At 45.9% G+C, this 7,366-nt stretch overlaps 1 long non-coding RNA gene across 3 annotated transcripts; it reads right to left on the reverse strand.

The window, feature by feature from the left end:
* Positions 1–894: 894 nt before the first annotated feature.
* LOC136555200 (uncharacterized) lies at positions 895–7,155 on the reverse strand. Of its 3 annotated transcripts, none has more exons than XR_010783438.1 (3): positions 7,062–7,155; positions 4,598–4,732; positions 895–994 (listed from the first exon to the last, which is right to left on the reverse strand). It is a non-coding gene; the product is annotated as an uncharacterized lncRNA (long non-coding RNA). The 3 variants fall into 3 exon arrangements; XR_010783440.1 differs by lacking the exon at positions 7,062–7,155 and adding an exon at positions 6,787–6,882; XR_010783439.1 differs by lacking the exon at positions 895–994 and adding an exon at positions 4,075–4,490.
* Positions 7,156–7,366: the final 211 nt, after the last annotated feature.

Here is a 7,366-nt window from a genome sequence, read left to right on the forward strand (position 1 = left end):
ACTGGAATGCACTTCCCAGGGAGGTGGTAGAATCACCATCTCTGGATGTGTTTAAAAAAAGACTGGACATGGCACTTGGTGCTATAGACTGATTGAGGTGCTAGGGCATAGGTTGGACTCGATGATCTTAGAGGTCTCTTCCAACCTCATTATTCTGTGATTCTGTGAGATTCTGTAATTGTGTAAATGGGGCAGGGGAGATTCTGCTTCTGAGCACTGCAGGGGAAAGAAACAAGGTGGTCCCAAACATCATTTTGCTGAGAAGATCTGAGCTTGGGGTCTTTGCTATCTCCCAGTCAGAATTAATGCAGTGGGGGAGGAGCAGGGGTAGGAGTGCTTGGCATCCTCTTGGCTGAGCCTTGCTAAGGGAGGCTGAAGAACCAGAAGGAGCAGCAAAAGTGGAATACATCATAGTGGCATTTTTGATAACAGAGCAGGTGCCAGCCTCCAGTGATTTTTCACTGAAAGGAGCAGATGAAATTAGGAATCAAAAGGAAGAGGACTAAGCTTAGCCAAGCTATACAGAACAACTGTTTAATTTGGCTTCCTCAGGTGATTCTGATCAGGTTTCTTTGGTTAACTCGAACTGAAGCACAATGCCAAAGAAAATTTGCATTTGATTTACAGCTGAGAGAGAAGTGAAACCATTCAAGAAGAAAGTGAAGAAAAAATATAGGGAAGTGCTCCTGCACTTGAGCAAATGCTTGAAGATCACAGAATATTTATTAGCAGAATATTTATTGGAATTCAGTTAGGGTTTCACAGATTTCAGGCCCCAAGAGCAAGCATTTGCTATTTTTCAAGGGGATTTATACTTGTGACTTGGAAAGTCCTCCAATACAGGAGCTCCAGCTCCAGCTGTTAGAGTTTATTGACTTGAAGTGAGTGCAGAGACAAAGGTTTGAATGAAGTGTGGCTCATTTCATTTAAAGGCTGCCATTATGAGCTATACAGAGTTTATTCCCTTCTACCATAGCCATTGTTGAACCTTTCCCTAAAGAAAAAAAGGAAAATCTTTTCCAGTGTGAACATACATTAATCAAGAAGCCTAAATTCTGCTCACAGCTGATGAATGCCTGCTCTCAGCTGCATTCTTGCACTGTGACCTGCATATAAACCCCACTGGCACATCAGCTGGGAAATGACTGTCCCCACTGTAACCCCGCACGTGCAGGCACCGGGCACCAGCTTAGCATAAAGGTGCTGCACTGCAGGTGACATCCTGCAGCAGCTGCTGGCCAAATGTCCCACACTTTCCATGAGAAAACATGACTCAGACCTGGGGAATCAAGGTTTAAAGATTTATTCCTGTAATCTTCGCTGATGGAGTGCAGGAGCCTGTCTGCCACCACATGCAGTTGGTGCTGCTGCCTACAGCAGGAGAGGGGCTGCACCAGCTCTTGCTGGTACAGCAATAAGCTGTGATACATCAACATCACAAAGAAAACAAAGATCAGCTGTTTCAACTTATTCCTACTGCTTTACATATACAGTAAGATACTATTTGCTATGTAGAGGGCGATTCCCCTGAAGGACACCACGTTTAAGTGGCAAATTAATTTGCTGCTTACATTCACTGGCTCTTCCAGCTGGCTTAATTCTCATCAGCCACCATAATTTATTAACAGTGAGGTGAGAAAAGACATGAATCAGCTTAATGTGCTATAAGTAGGGCATTGTCATGGCAACAAGATGCAGACTGTTTTCTACTATTTATGTATGATTTGTTTTGTGCTCAACCTTGAGACACCGCTTGGAATTACTAGAATTAGAAACATCTTTTTTTTTTTCAACTTTTTTTTTTTCCTATTCAGTGTATTTTTCATAAATGATTAAAATAAGCATGTGAAAGGCTCCAGAGCATCTCTCCAGGAAAAGAGCTACATGCTTTTCAATGAATCTTCCTAGAAACAGGAACCTTTACTCTGATCTCCCAACCATTTTCTCACATTGTCACACAACCATGGATTAGCTCCCAGTTCATACCAGTCTGAGACTATGAACAGACCTTCCCTGTTGCATGCTCTATATTTAATTATTACCTGGGGGTAGAGGGAGAATTAGACAATATTACTGAAAAAAGAGAAAGCCTTTGTATTTTCTTCAATACCATCCATTGTACTTAGGACATGAAAAAAAAATTAGGATGTTGCATTTTTACAGACCCATGATGAGGAAATAGAAAGTTAAAAATTAACAGTAAAGGATTTTCATTGCCTTTCCAACTAAGACTAAATTCTATCCACCTTTTGCATCAGCAATTAATGCTTTTAAATAAAGCCAGTTCTTCATTCACTCATTTTATTTACCCTGCTGCATAAAGGGAACAGGTGGAACAATAACAGAGCCCTTTGAAAAGCAATTACCAATATTACTCTTTTGTTTTCTTGATTTTTCTCCACTACCTTAGGAATCTGCTATCAAATAGCTAATGAAAATCAAAACATGTCTAAGATGTGTCAGGAAAAACACAAGGAAAAATTAAATCCCTTTCACAACAATTTTGCAGGCTTAAACATTGCTTTATTCTGAGTAAGGACAATAAAAACTTGCAAAATTCAAGGAATTATTCCCCTTGTCTCCATCCAGTATTCACTAATTTTTTTTAAAATATGTCTGGGTTTATATTACCCTAGGTACTTCTTTGCATAATATGTAGGACAACAGGAAACCAGGCTGCACCATTGCACACAAGAAAACAGTTATTTTTTAGAAACTAAAGAAAAAAAGAGTAAACAACATAATTTTGAGCTCAAAAAATTCTGTGAAGCTACGAATGCAAGCATTCAATTGAGCACTACCAACTAACTGAGCCCTTGGCTAACACCTCTTGGTGCCTTTGGGGGAGATTCTGCCTCCCACATGCTTATCCAGTGGGGAGCAGTCTGTAACCAGCACCCAGCACAGAAGCTCTGGGATTACTGGAAACTCCTCCAGAGCCCCTGTGAGGCTGCCTGTCCCTCACAAGTGACAGCAGTAATGAGCAGGCTGTCAGACATCCAGCTGAATGCACAACGTGGTCCTGTTGCCATCTCATTGCAGGTGCTCCATGCTGCTGTCTCCTTGTCCCAAAAGTTCCAGACCTTACTGGTGTTTCTCATGGGCAGCTCCTCAGAGCTCTGACTCTTTCCTCCTCACAAAGCAGCCAAATGACTCCAGTGCCCTTCTCACCCAGCCACTCTTTTATAGCATCTTCGTCTCACTGGTTACAGCTGTGGCCTGGTAAAGTCAGGCCTGCTCCTAGTCTTTGATAATTGGCCCAGCTGCAACTCCTTAGGGCTGAGATTACTTTCTACACTATCTTTATTTTCTTCTATTCTATCCCCCTACATGGTCCAGTCCTTCCTGGGCACTTTTCCACTGTTCAAGCTGCTCCCTTCAAGGCTGCACTTCCCCATGGCCAGATTGCATTTCAGCTGCCTTCTCCTCTCACAGGAGGTGAGCACAGCTCACTTTGAAATGGAAGGTTGTTTTGAAAACTGGCTTGTGATCTGCTTTCCTTCCTCAAGTGTTAGAGGACAGTCTGAAATGTTTCTCCCCCTTTGGCATTTCTGACTGCTCAGAGTCACTGGGTATGTCCCTCATGTTGGTGAGATCAGGGAATGCTTTTTTGATGCCAGAGGACTGTTAACAGCATCCCAATACAATTTTTTCCCCTGGTGTTACAGTGTGTGGGCATTGTGTCCCAGTTTACTCCAGGTCCTGGGCTACTGCAGGTGGGTGGTGACTCCTTCTGTCCATCCTGACTACAGGCAAGAGCATGGAATGAGACCTTCATAAAGAAAACCAAACCAAACCCCTGCCCTTTTGTAACTACCTGTGTTATCTCCACTCAGAAAACGAAGGATATACAACCTCAGCCTTCCCTAACCTAGCTCTTCTCTCTTAAAGTGAACACACATTTTAATAACAAAACTTTCTTTACAGTTTTCAGCCTGCACCTGGAGGAAACAATAACTAACAATATATTACTAATTTGTTATTTGACCCTAAATTGATCTTTTCACCTGTGATTCTTGTTACTGAAAGGTACTGAGGCAAGAATCCATCAGAGAAACCAGACTCTGAAAAATGCTTTATTATTTGTCTGAGCTCTGTGTTAGCTACAACTCAATTTCCACATTAATAAGTATCATTGGCCTCACGTCTCTCTGCCCAGTCCTGACAAGATGTCAGCAGAGGAAAGAAAAAACTCAGGAAGAAGCTTATGGTTCCCAAGATGGGAGGAGGGAGAAGGAAAAGGAGAAGGAGGTGCCTGGGCTCAGTTTGACCTCGTAATTTGTGATCTAGAAAACATGAGTTTGGGCAGGCAGAAAAAGATAAGGAACCATATATCCCAAACCCAGAGAAAGCAAATAGGAGGCAGGGGCTGCCTTCTGAACACCAGCCCATGCCTCAGGGGAAAGGATTCACCAAGAGGCTCCAGGCAGAAATCCTTTATCCAGCCCAGGGGTATTTTGAGCTCCTCACTTAGTTGCAATATCTGAATTCTAGACAGAAGATTTTGCTTTTGTTGGTAAAAACCTGTGGTTTTTCAGGACATTACTTTTGAAATCAGGTGATTACCCCACTCTGTGGAGTCAGGGGAGATCCTTACCCACTTTGGGAAGTTTGGGCTTCAAAATGGAGACAGTGAATACCATGGGGAGGAGACAGCTCCTCGTCAGCTGGCTTGGAATGGCTCGCTCTGATTTTGCTTTCAGCTAATAACACTGGATGTAGGGCCAGGCAACTGAAAAAGAATTAAAATACAGATGATGAAGAATACAGCTCACATGGCATGCAATTTAAAAGTGTCAGTAAAAGTGAGCCCTATTTTTCATAACACATTGCAAAATTCTGCAAGAGTTGTAGTGTACAGAGAACAACTGGTGGCTATTGAATGACTTTGTAGGTAAGATCTTAAAAGAAGTAAAAGGACTGCCACCACTGGCAGATGCAAGGAAAACCATGTGGAGCCCTACACACCCCTCAGGATCACAGAATTTGCTGTGTTAACCACTGTGCTTTGCCACAAAAGCACTATCTGCTGTGGTGAAGAAATGCTTTTCCTGGTAGTGTGACATGGAATAGTGAACTGTATTTGTGGAGGAAATGTGATTTATCCCCTGGAAGGATCTAACATTCCATGTTAGAAGCACTGTTGTTCATAAGGTCAGCTCTTGGTCTAAAACCTGTGCTATGAGAAACACAATCAGTTTATTTCTGTACAGGGGAGCACATATCTCACACTTGGGTTGGAGCTTCCCAGTATCTTCACACTGAGATAAATTAACTGATTAAAATAAGGCCACTCCCGTGACTGATGGGGAAGATGAATATTTTCATTAAGTTCACAGGAAAATTAAGGTTAATTTAGACAATTTTTAGGCTTTCCTAAAATATATCTAAGACTTTATGTGTACATCTCACAATATGGCAAGAGTGAGGTTGCTGCAATGCTGGCACCACTCTGATTTTCAGTCTGTGCCCATTTCCTCAGGGATTGATAGCCATCTGGAGAAGACCAGGTTCAGCAGAGCTGCTTTCTTAGCTTACCTTGTCATGCTTACTGAGATAACCATCAGGGAGGGAAGTGCACAAAAGGCTTTTTCCCATCCTATACAATGTCCCGAGCCTTGAAAAACACCCCTGTTCTCCAGAACACCCAGTGCCAGCCCGGGGCCAAGAGAGGGAGAAGAGCTGGAGCTGGAGGAGAAGGGGCAGTGGCTCTTTGGAGAGTGTCCAGCTGCTGGTGGGACCTGTCCTGCAGAGCCCCGAGCCTGACTGAGCCATCTCCTGGACCTCTGACCCCCCTGGCCTTGCTCAGAGCATCACCAGGAGTCTCCACACAGCAGTGCAGGACAGCCCTGGCTCCCTGCTTCGGGGGGAGAGACACCTGGCAAAGCATCTCCCAGCTCTTTACTGTGCACAAACTCCCGGGCACAGCTTTGGGATGGGTGCCCAGAAGGAGTGGGGCAGTCAGAAAGCCAGGGGACACCTGGGTGTGTGCAGGGCTGGGACCTGGCTTCCATCTCCATTCCATCCCATCCCCATCCCCATCCCCATCCCCATCCCCATCCAATCCCAATCCCATCCCCATCCCCATCCCCATCCAATCCCCATCCCCATCCCCAATCCCAATCCCCATCCCCAATCCCAATCCCCATCCCCATCCCATCCCTAACCCCATCCCCATCCCCCTCCCCATCCAATCCCCATCCCCATTCCTAATCCCATCCCCATCCCCATCCAATCCCCATCCCCATCCCATCCCATCCCATCCCATCCCATCCCTATCCCCATCCCCATCCCTATCCCCATCCCCATCCAATCCCCATCCCCATTCCCAATCCAATCCCCATCCCCATCCCAATCCCATCCCCATCCCAATCCCATCCCCATCCAATCCCATCCCCATCCAATCCCCATCCCCATCCAATCCCCATCCCCATCCCCATCCCCATCCCCATCCCCATCCCATCCCATCCCATCCCCATCCCCATCCCCATCCCCATCCCCATCCCCATCCCCATCCCAATCCCATCCCCATCCAATCCCATCCCCATCCAATCCCCATCCCCATCCCATCCCCATCCCCATCCCATCCCCATCCCCATCCCCATCCCCATCCCCATCCCATCCTATCCCATCCCATCCCATCCCTGGCAGCGCACGCCCCCAGGCAGGATCCCGGCATCTCCAGGATTTGGAAATTAACGTTTGCCATCTAGCGGCAGCCTGGGGCTCCTGGGAGCAGCCGCGCCCCCCTGCAGGTTTTAGGGCGATCTGTTTATGATTTCTGACCCGGACAGGATTTCCAGCGCCCTCTGAGCCTGCCGCCATCATCCTGCGGTGTGCCTGCAGGAGCGGTGGAAGGAGCTCGGAGCGCTGTCGCTGCTGGCTGTGGCAGTGTCACAGCCCTGGGGTCATCCCGCGGTGCCATGGGGATGGCTCCGGGCAGCATTAAATCCTGAGCAGTTTAAAAAAACTCCCACAGCCAAGCACCTCTAAAAAATTTCGCTAGGATGAAAAAACGATGCAATGAAATGCAGTCAATTCCCTCCATGTTCCTGTCTTGCCTTGGACCGTGGTAACTCTCAAGGGACAGTCTCCTTTGTTTCCTTCGAGTGTTTTGTTTCCCGTTGGAGGAGCTGGACCTGGAAGCGACAGCCGTGCCCTGCTCTGGGTGATGCTCCCGTGTGCCAGAGCAGAGCTGCCAGGAGGCAGCCCGTGAAAAACGCCAATCACTTGTTCTTAAATTTTTAAAATTTTAATAGTAATAAAATGGTTATAAAAATAGCAATATAATTAGAGTAATAATAATTTGGATAATTTGGCTTAGGACAATATGAGACAACAGAAACAAGGAGTTACAGACGTCCGG

This window comes from Molothrus aeneus, chromosome 3 (assembly GCF_037042795.1).
Source record: "Molothrus aeneus isolate 106 chromosome 3, BPBGC_Maene_1.0, whole genome shotgun sequence".
Taxonomy (NCBI): domain Eukaryota; kingdom Metazoa; phylum Chordata; class Aves; order Passeriformes; family Icteridae; genus Molothrus; species Molothrus aeneus.